Source organism: Struthio camelus, chromosome 3 (genome assembly GCF_040807025.1).
Source record: "Struthio camelus isolate bStrCam1 chromosome 3, bStrCam1.hap1, whole genome shotgun sequence".
NCBI lineage: Eukaryota > Metazoa > Chordata > Aves > Struthioniformes > Struthionidae > Struthio > Struthio camelus.
In genome coordinates this window covers 144,069,382-144,084,985 of record NC_090944.1, presented here as the reverse complement: position 1 = coordinate 144,084,985, position 15,604 = coordinate 144,069,382, and positions in this window count along the sequence as shown.

Below are 15,604 nucleotides of genomic sequence, written 5' to 3'. Positions count from 1 at the left end.
ATGGAGCGCTGACGGCCTCGCTCCTCCTTTTCCTTTGCCCAGCAGCCAAGGGCGGCGGCGGCGAGCAGCTCCCGAGGGCATCCTGGGGCCGTGCGTCTTGGTGGCGGAGGCGAGCGCGCCGGCGGCACCTGAGGGAGGGCATTCGCTTTGCCCCTGAGAAACAACATGTGTCTCGTCCACTTTTGTAGAAAAGGAAAGACCTTATTAAAGAAATGATGCTCGCTGAGTGGCTCTTTGGGTTTGTCCGTTGCAGTCTCGAAGAGAGAGCGGTGTGCCTAACGAGGTCACTGCTACCGAGCAAAACAAAATAGCAAGGCAAGAAACAGCTCCCGATGGAACTGCTCCCCCTGTGCTTTGGGAGTTTGTCTGGACGTCAGCTTGGCGTTCTGAAAGGCGCGCTCTTGCAAGCACGGGGAGTGCGTTTGCGACTTTCTGCTGGCCACCCACATGGAGCAGCAGCTGCTTGCTGGGCATATGGCAGCGTGCGCGTGGTGAGGGAACCGCCAGGGTGATGAGCGGCAGAGGAGCCTTTGGAAGCCAGCAGCAAAGAGCAAGAGCCGAGAAGCAGCAGATGGCAAAAGTGCTCTCGTGAGGCTGTTGAAGCCCAGGCAGTGTCCAGGCAGCTGAGGCCGGGCAAAGGCAAGGCTGCAGGCAGCTAGGGCTTTGACGTCTTTCCGAGGTAGTGGTGCTAGTACCCTCCTCTCAGCCTTCGAGAAGAAGCCCTGCTGCAAGGTAGCTCGATGCCTCTGAGTGCCTGTGCTCGGTGTTGACTTTTTCCCGTGTGTTTGTGATGGCTTGGCCGCTGAGCGCCAAAAGCAGCTGCAGCTCTTGTAAAAGGGCCTGTATGCCTGGAAGAGGCCTAGCCTTCTGCCTGCGCCATTTCCTTGCCAAAGGCTGCAAGTTGCTCCGGCCTTGCTCTTGATGCGCTGCCAAAGGTGCTGTAGCCCCCACACAGGTACTGTCCGCGTTCCAGTTGGCAGCACGCTGGGGAAGCCAAAACCGTCCCTGGCTTGTTTGAAATAAGGCAACCAGTGTTTTGCCTGAGACCACTGGTGCCTGTTTTGCCCACGGAAAACAGCCCTGGCTGCTGTGCGGTTTTCCCACTCGGGAACTCACGGAGCCCTTGCTGACGGGAAGGGCTGTGTTGGGACAGACCGCTCTCCCGCGATGCCTTGCTCTTCTGCTCTGCGCTAGCCCTCTGCTGTTAGCCAGCGCCAGCGAGAGGCTCCTGGAGCACAACTGGCCTTACCTAATGACCATGTTCATCCGAGGGCTCAGCAGCTTGACGTTCTGCACAGTGTGCACCTGTTGTCCCAAAGAAGGGTTCTTTCGCCCGGTGTGCAATGAGCCTAAACCACACAGAGTCGAGATATTTGTTTAATTCATTTCTGCGCAGAGATGGGTGCTAGGTGGTAACTCCACCAAGCTAGCACACCTCATTACTACACAGCTTACACTTTATACAGTTTAAGCAACAGTTCTCAGTATAGTTTACAAGGCCATTAAGTCCTCCTCATTCTTATTGGTTCTGTTAGGTCTCCTCTTCATTGGAAGTCACAGTATCCTCTTTTTCTACTCGGCATGCTCTATGGGGAAGGGGCTTTGATCAGCAGGGGGCTTCCCTGCTTGCCGGTGGGTTTTTTATTATGCTAATTAGGATAGTTCACCCGGAGTTCAAGTAGTTCTCTCTCCTCTGTTTATCAGCTGTTTTTGTTCTCTTCAGGTTTATTTGGGAACTTCCTTATCTGGTTGCCTTATAGTGTTGTCTTGCTCCTTCCTTCAAGGCCTTGTTTTGTTAACTACCTGTGAAAGACTGAATAATACCTTACTCTCCTTTTTCCCCATACCTCCAACACAACCACTCTGGCCTTTCTCGCTCTTCTCTTCACTTTTCCCCTGTAGCTTTTGCCTTGAGAACCGCTTCTGTAGCAGAGGAGCGGTCTTTCGTGCCAAAAACGTCCAAAGTGTAGAAGAGGTGGAAGCAGGTGGTCGCGTGCCTCAGGACACATAGCTGGAGACAGCGTGTGAGCAGGTGCGTGCGCATGCGCGCGAGGCTGGCATTAGGCAAGCTAAAGGCCCCCTGGAGTTGAAGCTGGCCAGGGCCACGAAAGGCAACAAGAAAGGCTCCTAAGCGTCCACCAGCAGCAAAAGGAAGGCGAGGGAAACTGGGGGCCTGCTGCGAGAGGGGGCGGGGGCCCTGGGCACAAAGGAGCCTGACAAGGCAGAGGTCCTGAAGGCTTTCTTCAGCTCAGGCTTCACCAGGAAGACCGGGCTTCAGCACTCGCAGGTGCCTGCGAGCAGAGGGGAAGGCTGCTCTAAGGGTGACTGCGCTCCCCAGTACAAGAGAGACCTGGCACTACTGGAGAGAGTCCAGCAGAGGGCTACAAAGATGATTGGAGGACTGGAGCACCTTTCCTATGAAGAAAGACTGCAAGAGCTGGGCCTGTTCAGCCTGGAGAAGAGAAGATTGAGAGGCGATCTCATAAACGTGTACAAGTATCTGAAGGGGGAGTGTCAAGAGGATGAGGCCAGACTTTTCTCTGTGGTGCCCAGCAACAGGACAAGAGGCAATGGGCAGAAACTGAAGCACAGGAAGTTCCACCTCAACCTGAGAAAAAACTTCACTATGAGGGTGACAGAGCCCAGAGAGGTAGTGGAGTCTCCTTCCCTGGAGATATTCAAAACCCGTCCGGATATGATCCGGGGCAATATGCTCTAGAGGTCCCGGCTTGAGCAGGGAGGTTGGACTAGATGATCTCCAGAGGTCCCTTCCAACCTAAACGATTCTGTAATTCTGTGACCCTGGCTGGACGATCAGGTAAGGGAGCGTGGAAGCAAAGTGGACGCAGGCGCGTGCATGGGCCCGGGTGGGCTGCACGCGTGAGCGCGGCGGGCGCTGGCCCGTGTCATTGTAAGGCCACGCGCTATCATCTCGGAAAGGTCGTGGCGATGAGGCGAGGGGCCTGCGGACGGGAGGAGGGCAAAAGTGGCTCCAGCCTTCCAGAAGGGCAAGACGGAGGGTCTGGGAAACTTCGAGCAGCCTCTGCCCTGCACCTCCTCCTAGACAAGCCGAGCAAGGACAGGCTAGGTAAGCGGTCAGGGAGGTGCAGGCAACACTGCCTCGAGCGCTGGTCTCCGCGGGCTGTGCTCGGGGGCACAGGGAGCAGCGAGAGGCCAGGCACCACAGGTGTCCGCCAGGGCTCAATGCTGGAGCCAAGCGTGTGGAACATAGTGCTCAGGAGGTGGGCAAGAGAGGCTCGGCTACTGGCCGAGAGACCCTCAAAGCAAGTGGGTTGGGGGGGGTGGGTAACACAGGAAAGGACTTGCAGTCCGAGCTGCACGGGGAGCCGCGGGAACCGCGTGGCGGGGCTCGCTGATGGGAGGCTGCTGGAGGCACGGGCCGGCCGCCCAGGCGGGACTGGACTCGTTGCAGCCTACGGGCCCCTTAAAGCTATGCCAACTCTTCCCTTAGCTCAGCTGTGCTAAGCCTGAGAACCTGCTGTCCGGGAAGCAGCTAGACATTGTTGCCAAAAGGGCGACTAGGCCCGCCTGGCCCTGGTGGGCACTTGGTCAGGGTGTAGTTGCACACACTGGGCCTGCTAGCAGCTACTCTGCCAGGCACTGACAGGTGTGCCAGAGCTTGCACAGGTGTTCTCACTCCAGAGGTCTTCCTTAGCAGCCTGGCAGATGCAACTGAATGCACCTGCAGCAAGGTCACACAGGTGATGCAAGCCTGGGAGGAGTGGCTGATGGCCCAAGTTGCTGTGCTGCTTTTCCCAGGGCCCTGCAGAGGCTGGCAAAAGGGGCAGAGAGCAAGCTCCTGGCGTGCCACAAAGGCAAAGGGTGCGCCCCGGGGCGGGGTAGACGAAGAACGCGGGCACCGGTCCGTGCTAGGGGCCAGGCAGCTGGAGAGCGGCTCGGCGGAGAAGGCCCTGGGGGTGGTGGTGGTGCACGAGCTGAGCAGGAGGCAGCAATGTGCCCTTGTGGCCAAGAAGGTATCCTGGGAAGCGTGAGAAGAGCATTGCCAGCAGGTAGCGGGGGAAGGGTGGGTGTGGGGGAGGCTCCTTGCCCTCTCCTCAGCCCTGGGCAGGCCACCCGCGGAGTACTGGCTCCAGCTGTGGGCTGCCCAGGACACGAGAGACATGGACCGACTGCAGCGAGTCCAGCAAAGGGTCACCAAGGCGAGGAAGGGGCGGCAGCCTCTCTCCTCGGAGGAGAGGCTGAGCAAGCTGGGAGCGTTCAGCCTGGAGAAGAGAAGGTGGCGGCGGGTGGAGCTTGGCAAGCTTTTCTCTGGTGCTGAGCTGGGCCTCTGCCTCGCACTGGCTAAGGGAGGGCATCGGAGGGGCCCAAGACCGCTTTTCTGCAACTTCAGGCGAGTGCGTGACCGTTGCGAGGGGGAGGGGGGGCTGATGCTTTGGTGTCAGGGTCTGAGTGGGCACGGTGTGGGTTTGGGAGGAGCGAGCAGAAGCGTGGACGGGCAGGTCTCTGGAGGCTGCACTTGGCACGCCAATGCTACGGGGGGGTGGGGGGGCAGGGGCCGAAGAGGGCTTCTCGGCAAGCGCTTGGTGGTGGGTGAGCTGTTGGAGAAGCTGTTGCATGCTGTGCGACTCTCGCCAAAGCAGAGAGTTGACTTGTCGTTAGTGCCACTCGTGTCCTGCGTGCCCACTGCAATCTCAGAAGAGCTGCGCTGGTGTGTGGGGAGGTTGGTGTTGGGCACTTGTGGGTGCAGAGAGCGAGCCTTGGGCTGCTTTTGGGACAGGTTTGCTGGAGTTGGTCTTGACCCCCCAGCTCCAGCCCCCTGACCTGGTGTCATTTGGGAAAGCTGAGCCGGGGGCCTTGGTCTTTTTTCCCTGCAACGTCCCCTCGGTGTGGTGCATCCGAATTGGGCGGCCATTGCTGGCTGGGGGAAGGGGTGCCTGCGGCCTGAGCAGCGTGCCCATCATGTCGCCCTTTTTGGTGTGGGCAGACGGAGCGTGGGCTGTGTGCCTGCAGCGTGGAGGGGGTGGTGGTGGGTCAGGTGAATGGGGGAGCTGCTGCCCTTGGGGAGAAGTGTGCTGGGAAAGAGTCGCCGTATAGCCTGCTTCTGCTGGCAAAGGTGAGCCTGCACTTTGCCACTGTGTTTGGTGGTGGGAAGAGAGAGAAAAGGGCCAGTGGGCAGGGGGCTCCTGGGGCCAGAGCGTTGGCGTTGGGTGTGGCGGGGCTGGCGGGGGTGGTTTGTCCAGGCAGCGGCTTCTTGCCGCCTTTGCTTTGCGTGGCGGCCGAGCGCCTGTCGTCTTCTTGGCAGGGTGTCCTTGTGTGAGGCAGCCTTTGCGAGAGCAAGTGTCGAGTGCTGCAGAGGGATCGGGAGGTTGCGGATGAGGCCGGAGCAGCGGGAGGGTTTCTGAGCATGGGCTTTTGGCTGCCTGGGGCCCTCGTGCCAGGCTTCTTGGCGTGCGGGTGCCACGGTGGGAGAGTTTGGTGGGGGGACTGGGGTGCTTGTTGGTCTTGCCGGGGAGGTAGTGCCTGTTGCTGAGGGCATTGTCACCGTAGCCCGGGGTGGCAGCGAGTTGTGTGTTCTGGTGGCCGTGGAGGGCGGCTCCCCTGGCCGCAAGGTTGGTGTCCTCGTGGGCAGCCGGGGAGCTAGCGTGGGGCTCAGCACTGTCATTGCCGTGGTGCAGCGTGGAGGGCCCCGAGCTGTGTGCGGGCCTTGGGGCCGAGGGAGCTGTGGGGAGTTGTTTGGGGCCTGGGGCCTGGCAGCTGCTGCTGCTGGCTTTGCTCGTCGTTTGCTTTGCGCAGGGGCCGAGGGTGGCGGAGAGCAGCTCCCGAGGACGTCCCAGGCCCCTGCAGTGCAGTGCAGGCGAGCGCGCCGCGGTGTTGGCGTGCGGAGGGGCCGCGTGCCATGGCGGAGGTACGCAGCCACGGGCCGGGCCCCGGAGGGTTGGGGCTGTTTGGGAGGGGTTGGAGAGCCCCGAGGAGCCTTTTGGCTTGTGCTGCCTGGCCCCTCAGGGGTCTCGCTGGAGTCCTCCACAAGGGTGGGATGAGAGTGCCGTCGGGGCCCAGGGGGCTTGTCTCTTGGGGCTGTGGCCTGGTGGCAGCCGCTGATGGCCTCACTCCTCCTTTGCTTTGCACGGCGGCCGAGCGTGGCGGTGAGCAGCTGCCGAGGATGTCCCGGGCCCGTGCGCTGCAGTGTGCAGGCAAGCACGCTGGCGTTGGTGTGTGTGGCCCCGGGAGGAGGTGGTGGGGGGTGGAGGGGGTCCCTTCGCAGCAGAGCAGCTAAGCGGCTGCGTGCTGGGCTCCAGTGGGCAGGAGGTGCTTGGGAGGTTTGGGAGAGGTGGCAGGGCCCTTTTGGGTGGTCCCAGCTGGTGCCTCGGGGGGGATCCTCAGTGGAGTTGCCCAGGGCAGCAGGAAGGGAGTCCCCTAGGGCTGGGGAATGTGTGTCACGGAGGGGAGGGGGGGTCGGCTGCTTGTTTCTGGGGCGGCTGGGGCCCATCTGCGGCCACTGCTGGTCTCGTTGCTGCTTTGCTTTGCATGCCGGACGAGCGTGGTGACGGCGGTCAGCTCCCGAGGGCGTCCTGGTGCTGAGCGGCTTGGCGGTGCACAGGTGATGGCACCAGTGTTTGCATGCGGGCCCCCCGCCCCCGGCTGCATCAGAGGTAAGCGTCTGCATGCCAGGCCAGCTGGGGGAGAGCTGGGTGTGCAGGCGGGGCCGGAGAGTGCCCAGGGCCCTTCTGGGTGGTCCTGCCAGGCGCCTCGGGGCTCTGGCTGGGGTTGCCCAGGGCAGGGGGTCCCCTGAGGCTGCAGCCTTTGGGGGCGCGCCTTTCTTTGGAGGGCTGGGACTGGCATGGAGCGCTGACGGCCTCGCTCCTCCTTTTCCTTTGCCCAGCAGCCAAGGGCGGCGGCGGCGAGCAGCTCCCGAGGGCATCCTGGGGCCGTGCGTCTTGGTGGCGGAGGCGAGCGCGCCGGCGGCACCTGAGGGAGGGCATTCGCTTTGCCCCTGAGAAACAACATGTGTCTCGTCCACTTTTGTAGAAAAGGAAAGACCTTATTAAAGAAATGATGCTCGCTGAGTGGCTCTTTGGGTTTGTCCGTCGCAGTCTCGAAGAGAGAGCGGTGTGCCTAACGAGGTCACTGCTACCGAGCAAAACAAAATAGCAAGGCAAGAAACAGCTCCCGGTGGAACTGCTCCCCCTGTGCTTTGGGAGTTTGTCTGGACGTCAGCTTGGCGTTCTGAAAGGCGCGCTCTTGCAAGCACGGGGAGTGCGTTTGCGACTTTCTGCTGGCCACCCACATGGAGCAGCAGCTGCTTGCTGGGCATATGGCAGCGTGCGCGTGGTGAGGGAACCGCCAGGGTGATGAGCGGCAGAGGAGCCTTTGGAAGCCAGCAGCAAAGAGCAAGAGCCGAGAAGCAGCAGATGGCAAAAGTGCTCTCGTGAGGCTGTTGAAGCCCAGGCAGTGTCCAGGCAGCTGAGGCCGGGCAAAGGCAAGGCTGCAGGCAGCTAGGGCTTTGACGTCTTTCCGAGGTAGTGGTGCTAGTACCCTCCTCTCAGCCTTCGAGAAGAAGCCCTGCTGCAAGGTAGCTCGATGCCTCTGAGTGCCTGTGCTCGGTGTTGACTTTTTCCCGTGTGTTTGTGATGGCTTGGCCGCTGAGCGCCAAAAGCAGCTGCAGCTCTTGTAAAAGGGCCTGTATGCCTGGAAGAGGCCTAGCCTTCTGCCTGCGCCATTTCCTTGCCAAAGGCTGCAAGTTGCTCGGGCCTTGCTCTTGATGCGCTGCCAAAGGTGCTGTAGCCCCCACACAGGTACTGTCCGCGTTCCAGTTGGCAGCACGCTGGGGAAGCCAAAACCGTCCCTGGCTTGTTTGAAATAAGGCAACCAGTGTTTCGCCTGAGACCACTGGTGCCTGTTTTGCCCACGGAAAACAGCCCTGGCTGCTGTGCGGTTTTCCCACTCGGGAACTCACGGAGCCCTTGCTGACGGGAAGGGCTGTGTTGGGACAGACCGCTCTCCCGCGATGCCTTGCTCTTCTGCTCTGCGCTAGCCCTCTGCTGTTAGCCAGCGCCAGCGAGAGGCTCCTGGAGCACAACTGGCCTTACCTAATGACCATGTTCATCCGAGGGCTCAGCAGCTTGACGTTCTGCACAGTGTGCCCCTGTTGTCCCAAAGAAGGGTTCTTTCGCCCGGTGTGCAATGAGCCTAAACCACACAGAGTCGAGATATTTGTTTAATTCATTTCTGCGCAGAGATGGGTGCTAGGTGGTAACTCCACCAAGCTAGCACACCTGATTACTACACAGCTTACACTTTATACAGTTTAAGCAACAGTTCTCAGTATAGTTTACAAGGCCATTAAGTCCTCCTCATTCTTATTGGTTCTGTTAGGTCTCCTCTTCATTGGAAGTCACAGTATCCTCTTTTTCTACTCGGCATGCTCTATGGGGAAGGGGCTTTGATCAGCAGGGGGCTTCCCTGCTTGCAGGTGGGTTTTTTATTATGCTAATTAGGATAGTTCACCCGGAGTTCAAGTAGTTCTCTCTCCTCTGTTTATCAGCTGTTTTTGTTCTCTTCAGGTTTATTTGGGAACTTCCTTATCTGGTTGCCTTATAGTGTTGTCTTGCTCCTTCCTTCAAGGCCTTGTTTTGTTAACTACCTGTGAAAGACTGAATAATACCTTACTCTCCTTTTTCCCCATACCTCCAACACAACCACTCTGGCCTTTCTCGCTCTTCTCTTCACTTTTCCCCTGTAGCTTTTGCCTTGAGAACCGCTTCTGTAGCAGAGGAGCGGTCTTTCGTGCCAAAAACGTCCAAAGTGTAGAAGAGGTGGAAGCAGGTGGTCGCGTGCCTCAGGACACATAGCTGGAGACAGCGTGTGAGCAGGTGCGTGCGCATGCGCGCGAGGCTGGCATTAGGCAAGCTAAAGGCCCCCTGGAGTTGAAGCTGGCCAGGGCCACGAAAGGCAACAAGAAAGGCTCCTAAGCGTCCACCAGCAGCAAAAGGAAGGCGAGGGAAACTGGGGGCCTGCTGCGAGAGGGGGCGGGGGCCCTGGGCACAAAGGAGCCTGACAAGGCAGAGGTCCTGAAGGCTTTCTTCAGCTCAGGCTTCACCAGGAAGACCGGGCTTCAGCACTCGCAGGTGCCTGCGAGCAGAGGGGAAGGCTGCTCTAAGGGTGACTGCGCTCCCCAGTACAAGAGAGACCTGGCACTACTGGAGAGAGTCCAGCGGAGGGCTACAAAGATGATTGGAGGACTGGAGCACCTTTCCTATGAAGAAAGACTGCAAGAGCTGGGCCTGTTCAGCCTGGAGAAGAGAAGATTGAGAGGCGATCTCATAAACGTGTACAAGTATCTGAAGGGGGAGTGTCAAGAGGATGAGGCCAGACTTTTCTCTGTGGTGCCCAGCAACAGGACAAGAGGCAATGGGCAGAAACTGAAGCACAGGAAGTTCCACCTCAACCTGAGAAAAAACTTCACTATGAGGGTGACAGAGCCCAGAGAGGTAGTGGAGTCTCCTTCCCTGGAGATATTCAAAACCCGTCCGGATGTGATCCGGGGCAATATGCTCTAGAGGTCCCGGCTTGAGCAGGGAGGTTGGACTAGATGATCTCCAGAGGTCCCTTCCAACCTAAACGATTCTGTAATTCTGTGACCCTGGCTGGACGATCAGGTAAGGGAGCGTGGAAGCAAAGTGGACGCAGGCGCGTGCATGGGCCCGGGTGGGCTGCACGCGTGAGCGCGGCGGGCGCTGGCCCGTGTCATTGTAAGGCCACGCGCTATCATCTCGGAAAGGTCGTGGCGATGAGGCGAGGGGCCTGCGGACGGGAGGAGGGCAAAAGTGGCTCCAGCCTTCCAGAAGGGCAAGACGGAGGGTCTGGGAAACTTCGAGCAGCCTCTGCCCTGCACCTCCTCCTAGACAAGCCGAGCAAGGACAGGCTAGGTAAGCGGTCAGGGAGGTGCAGGCAACACTGCCTCGAGCGCTGGTCTCCGCGGGCTGTGCTCGGGGGCACAGGGAGCAGCGAGAGGCCAGGCACCACAGGTGTCCGCCAGGGCTCAATGCTGGAGCCAAGCGTGTGGAACATAGTGCTCAGGAGGTGGGCAAGAGAGGCTCGGCTACTGGCCGAGAGACCCTCAAAGCAAGTGGGTTGGGGGGGGTGGGTAACACAGGAAAGGACTTGCAGTCCGAGCTGCACGGGGAGCCGCGGGAACCGCGTGGCGGGGCTCGCTGATGGGAGGCTGCTGGAGGCACGGGCCGGCCGCCCAGGCGGGACTGGACTCGTTGCAGCCTACGGGCCCCTTAAAGCTATGCCAACTCTTCCCTTAGCTCAGCTGTGCTAAGCCTGAGAACCTGCTGTCCGGGAAGCAGCTAGACATTGTTGCCAAAAGGGCGACTAGGCCCGCCTGGCCCTGGTGGGCACTTGGTCAGGGTGTAGTTGCACACACTGGGCCTGCTAGCAGCTACTCTGCCAGGCACTGACAGGTGTGCCAGAGCTTGCACAGGTGTTCTCACTCCAGAGGTCTTCCTTAGCAGCCTGGCAGATGCAACTGAATGCACCTGCAGCAAGGTCACACAGGTGATGCAAGCCTGGGAGGAGTGGCTGATGGCCCAAGTTGCTGTGCTGCTTTTCCCAGGGCCCTGCAGAGGCTGGCAAAAGGGGCAGAGAGCAAGCTCCTGGCGTGCCACAAAGGCAAAGGGTGCGCCCCGGGGCGGGGTAGACGAAGAACGCGGGCACCGGTCCGTGCTAGGGGCCAGGCAGCTGGAGAGCGGCTCGGCGGAGAAGGCCCTGGGGGTGGTGGTGGTGCACGAGCTGAGCAGGAGGCAGCAATGTGCCCTTGTGGCCAAGAAGGTATCCTGGGAAGCGTGAGAAGAGCATTGCCAGCAGGTAGCGGGGGAAGGGTGGGTGTGGGGGAGGCTCCTTGCCCTCTCCTCAGCCCTGGGCAGGCCACCCGCGGAGTACTGGCTCCAGCTGTGGGCTGCCCAGGACACGAGAGACATGGACCGACTGCAGCGAGTCCAGCAAAGGGTCACCAAGGCGAGGAAGGGGCGGCAGCCTCTCTCCTCGGAGGAGAGGCTGAGCAAGCTGGGAGCGTTCAGCCTGGAGAAGAGAAGGTGGCGGCGGGTGGAGCTTGGCAAGCTTTTCTCTGGTGCTGAGCTGGGCCTCTGCCTCGCACTGGCTAAGGGAGGGCATCGGAGGGGCCCAAGACCGCTTTTCTGCAACTTCAGGCGAGTGCGTGACCGTTGCGAGGGGGAGGGGGGGCTGATGCTTTGGTGTCAGGGTCTGAGTGGGCACGGTGTGGGTTTGGGAGGAGCGAGCAGAAGCGTGGACGGGCAGGTCTCTGGAGGCTGCACTTGGCACGCCAATGCTACGGGGGGGTGGGGGGGCAGGGGCCGAAGAGGGCTTCTCGGCAAGCGCTTGGTGGTGGGTGAGCTGTTGGAGAAGCTGTTGCATGCTGTGCGACTCTCGCCAAAGCAGAGAGTTGACTTGTCGTTAGTGCCACTCGTGTCCTGCGTGCCCACTGCAATCTCAGAAGAGCTGCGCTGGTGTGTGGGGAGGTTGGTGTTGGGCACTTGTGGGTGCAGAGAGCGAGCCTTGGGCTGCTTTTGGGACAGGTTTGCTGGAGTTGGTCTTGACCCCCCAGCTCCAGCCCCCGACCTGGTGTCATTTGGGAAAGCTGAGCCAGGGGCCTTGGTCTTTTTTCCCTGCAACGTCCCCTCGGTGTGGTGCATCCGAATTGGGCGGCCATTGCTGGCTGGGGGAAGGGGTGCCTGCGGCCTGAGCAGCGTGCCCATCATGTCGCCCTTTTTGGTGTGGGCAGACGGAGCGTGGGCTGTGTGCCTGCAGCGTGGAGGGTCAGGTGGTGGTGGGTCAGGTGAATGGGGGAGCTGCTGCCCTTGAGGAGAAGTGTGCTGGGAAAGAGTCGCCGTATAGCCTGCTTCTGCTGGCAAAGGTGAGCCTGCACTTTGCCACTGTGTTTGGTGGTGGGAAGAGAGAGAAAAGGGCCAGTGGGCAGGGGGCTCCTGGGGCCAGAGCGTTGGCGTTGGGTGTGGCGGGGCTGGCGGGGGTGGTTTGTCCAGGCAGCGGCTTCTTGCCGCCTTTGCTTTGCGTGGCGGCCGAGCGCCTGTCGTCTTCTTGGCAGGGTGTCCTTGTGTGAGGCAGCCTTTGCGAGAGCAAGTGTCGAGTGCTGCAGAGGGATCGGGAGGTTGCGGATGAGGCCGGAGCAGCGGGAGGGTTTCTGAGCATGGGCTTTTGGCTGCCTGGGGCCCTCGTGCCAGGCTTCTTGGCGTGCGGGTGCCACGGTGGGAGAGTTTGGTGGGGGGACTGGGGCGCTTGTTGGTCTTGCCGGGGAGGTAGTGCCTGTTGCTGAGGGCATTGTCACCGTTGCCCGGGGTGGCAGCGAGTTGTGTGTTCTGGTGGCCGTGGAGGGCGGCTCCCCTGGCCGCAAGGTTGGTGTCCTCGTGGGCAGCCGGGGAGCTAGCGTGGGGCTCAGCACTGTCATTGCCGTGGTGCAGCGTGGGGGGCCCCGAGCTGTGTGCGGGCCTTGGGGCCGAGGGAGCTGTGGGGAGTTGTTTGGGGCCTGGGGCCTGGCAGCTGCTGCTGCTGGCTTTGCTCGTCGTTTGCTTTGCGCAGGGGCCGAGGGTGGCGGAGAGCAGCTCCCGAGGACGTCCCAGGCCCCTGCAGTGCAGTGCAGGCGAGCGCGCCGCGGTGTTGGCGTGCGGAGGGGCCGCGTGCCATGGCGGAGGTACGCAGCCACGGGCCGGGCCCCGGAGGGTTGGGGCTGTTTGGGAGGGGTTGGAGAGCCCCGAGGAGCCTTTTGGCTTGTGCTGCCTGGCCCCTCAGGGGTCTCGCTGGAGTCCTCCACAAGGGTGGGATGAGAGTGCCGTCGGGGCCCAGGGGGCTTGTCTCTTGGGGCTGTGGCCTGGTGGCAGCCGCTGATGGCCTCACTCCTCCTTTGCTTTGCACGGCGGCCGAGCGTGGCGGTGAGCAGCTGCCGAGGATGTCCCGGGCCCGTGCGCTGCAGTGTGCAGGCAAGCACGCTGGCGTTGGTGTGTGTGGCCCCGGGAGGAGGTGGTGGGGGGTGGAGGGGGTCCCTTTGCAGCAGAGCAGCTAAGTGGCTGCGTGCTGGGCTCCGGTGGGCAGGAGGTGCTTGGGAGGTTTGGGAGAGGTGGCAGGGCCCTTTTGGGTGGTCCCAGCTGGTGCCTCGGGGGGGATCCTCAGTGGAGTTGCCCAGGGCAGCAGGAAGGGAGTCCCCTAGGGCTGGGGAATGTGTGTCACGGAGGGGAGGGGGGGGTCGGCTGCTTGTTTCTGGGGCGGCTGGGGCCCATCTGCGGCCACTGCTGGTCTCGTTGCTGCTTTGCTTTGCATGCCGGACGAGCGTGGTGACGGCGGTCAGCTCCCGAGGGCGTCCTGGTGCTGAGCGGCTTGGCGGTGCACAGGTGATGGCACCAGTGTTTGCATGCGGGCCCCCCGCCCCCGGCTGCATCAGAGGTAAGCGTCTGCATGCCAGGCCAGCTGGGGGAGAGCTGGGTGTGCAGGCGGGGCCGGAGAGTGCCCAGGGCCCTTCTGGGTGGTCCTGCCAGGCGCCTCGGGGCTCTGGCTGGGGTTGCCCAGGGCAGGGGGTCCCCTGAGGCTGCAGCCTTTGGGGGCGCGCCTTTCTTTGGAGGGCTGGGACTGGCATGGAGCGCTGACGGCCTCGCTCCTCCTTTTCCTTTGCCCAGCAGCCAAGGGCGGCGGCGGCGAGCAGCTCCCGAGGGCATCCTGGGGCCGTGCGTCTTGGTGGCGGAGGCGAGCGCGCCGGCGGCACCTGAGGGAGGGCATTCGCTTTGCCCCTGAGAAACAACATGTGTCTCGTCCACTTTTGTAGAAAAGGAAAGACCTTATTAAAGAAATGATGCTCGCTGAGTGGCTCTTTGGGTTTGTCCGTTGCAGTCTCGAAGAGAGAGCGGTGTGCCTAACGAGGTCACTGCTACCGAGCAAAACAAAATAGCAAGGCAAGAAACAGCTCCCGGTGGAACTGCTCCCCCTGTGCTTTGGGAGTTTGTCTGGACGTCAGCTTGGCGTTCTGAAAGGCGCGCTCTTGCAAGCACGGGGAGTGCGTTTGCGACTTTCTGCTGGCCACCCACATGGAGCAGCAGCTGCTTGCTGGGCATATGGCAGCGTGCGCGTGGTGAGGGAACCGCCAGGGTGATGAGCGGCAGAGGAGCCTTTGGAAGCCAGCAGCAAAGAGCAAGAGCCGAGAAGCAGCAGATGGCAAAAGTGCTCTCGTGAGGCTGTTGAAGCCCAGGCAGTGTCCAGGCAGCTGAGGCCGGGCAAAGGCAAGGCTGCAGGCAGCTAGGGCTTTGACGTCTTTCCGAGGTAGTGGTGCTAGTACCCTCCTCTCAGCCTTCGAGAAGAAGCCCTGCTGCAAGGTAGCTCGATGCCTCTGAGTGCCTGTGCTCGGTGTTGACTTTTTCCCGTGTGTTTGTGATGGCTTGGCCGCTGAGCGCCAAAAGCAGCTGCAGCTCTTGTAAAAGGGCCTGTATGCCTGGAAGAGGCCTAGCCTTCTGCCTGCGCCATTTCCTTGCCAAAGGCTGCAAGTTGCTCGGGCCTTGCTCTTGATGCGCTGCCAAAGGTGCTGTAGCCCCCACACAGGTACTGTCCGCGTTCCAGTTGGCAGCACGCTGGGGAAGCCAAAACCGTCCCTGGCTTGTTTGAAATAAGGCAACCAGTGTTTTGCCTGAGACCACTGGTGCCTGTTTTGCCCACGGAAAACAGCCCTGGCTGCTGTGCGGTTTTCCCACTCGGGAACTCACGGAGCCCTTGCTGACGGGAAGGGCTGTGTTGGGACAGACCGCTCTCCCGCGATGCCTTGCTCTTCTGCTCTGCGCTAGCCCTCTGCTGTTAGCCAGCGCCAGCGAGAGGCTCCTGGAGCACAACTAGCCTTACCTAATGACCATGTTCATCCGAGGGCTCAGCAGCTTGACGTTCTGCACAGTGTGCACCTGTTGTCCCAAAGAAGGGTTCTTTCGCCCGGTGTGCAATGAGCCTAAACCACACAGAGTCGAGATATTTGTTTAATTCATTTCTGTGCAGAGATGGGTGCTAGGTGGTAACTCCACCAAGCTAGCACACCTGATTACTACACAGCTTACACTTTATACAGTTTAAGCAACAGTTCTCAGTATAGTTTACAAGGCCATTAAGTCCTCCTCATTCTTATTGGTTCTGTTAGGTCTCCTCTTCATTGGAAGTCACAGTATCCTCTTTTTCTACTCGGCATGCTCTATGGGGAAGGGGCTTTGATCAGCAGGGGGCTTCCCTGCTTGCAGGTGGGTTTTTTATTATGCTAATTAGGATAGTTCACCCGGAGTTCAAGTAGTTCTCTCCTCTGTTTATCAGCTGTTTTTGTTCTCTTCAGGTTTATTTGGGAACTTCCTTATCTGGTTGCCTTATAGTGTTGTCTTGCTCCTTCCTTCAAGGCCTTGTTTTGTTAACTACCTGTGAAAGACTGAATAATACCTTACTCTCCTTTTTCCCCATACCTCCAACACAACCACTCTGGCCTTTCTCGCTCTTCTCTTCACTTTTCCCCTGTAGCTTTTGCCTTGAGAACCGCTTCTGTAGCAGAGGAGCGGTCTTTCGTGCCAAAAACGTCCAA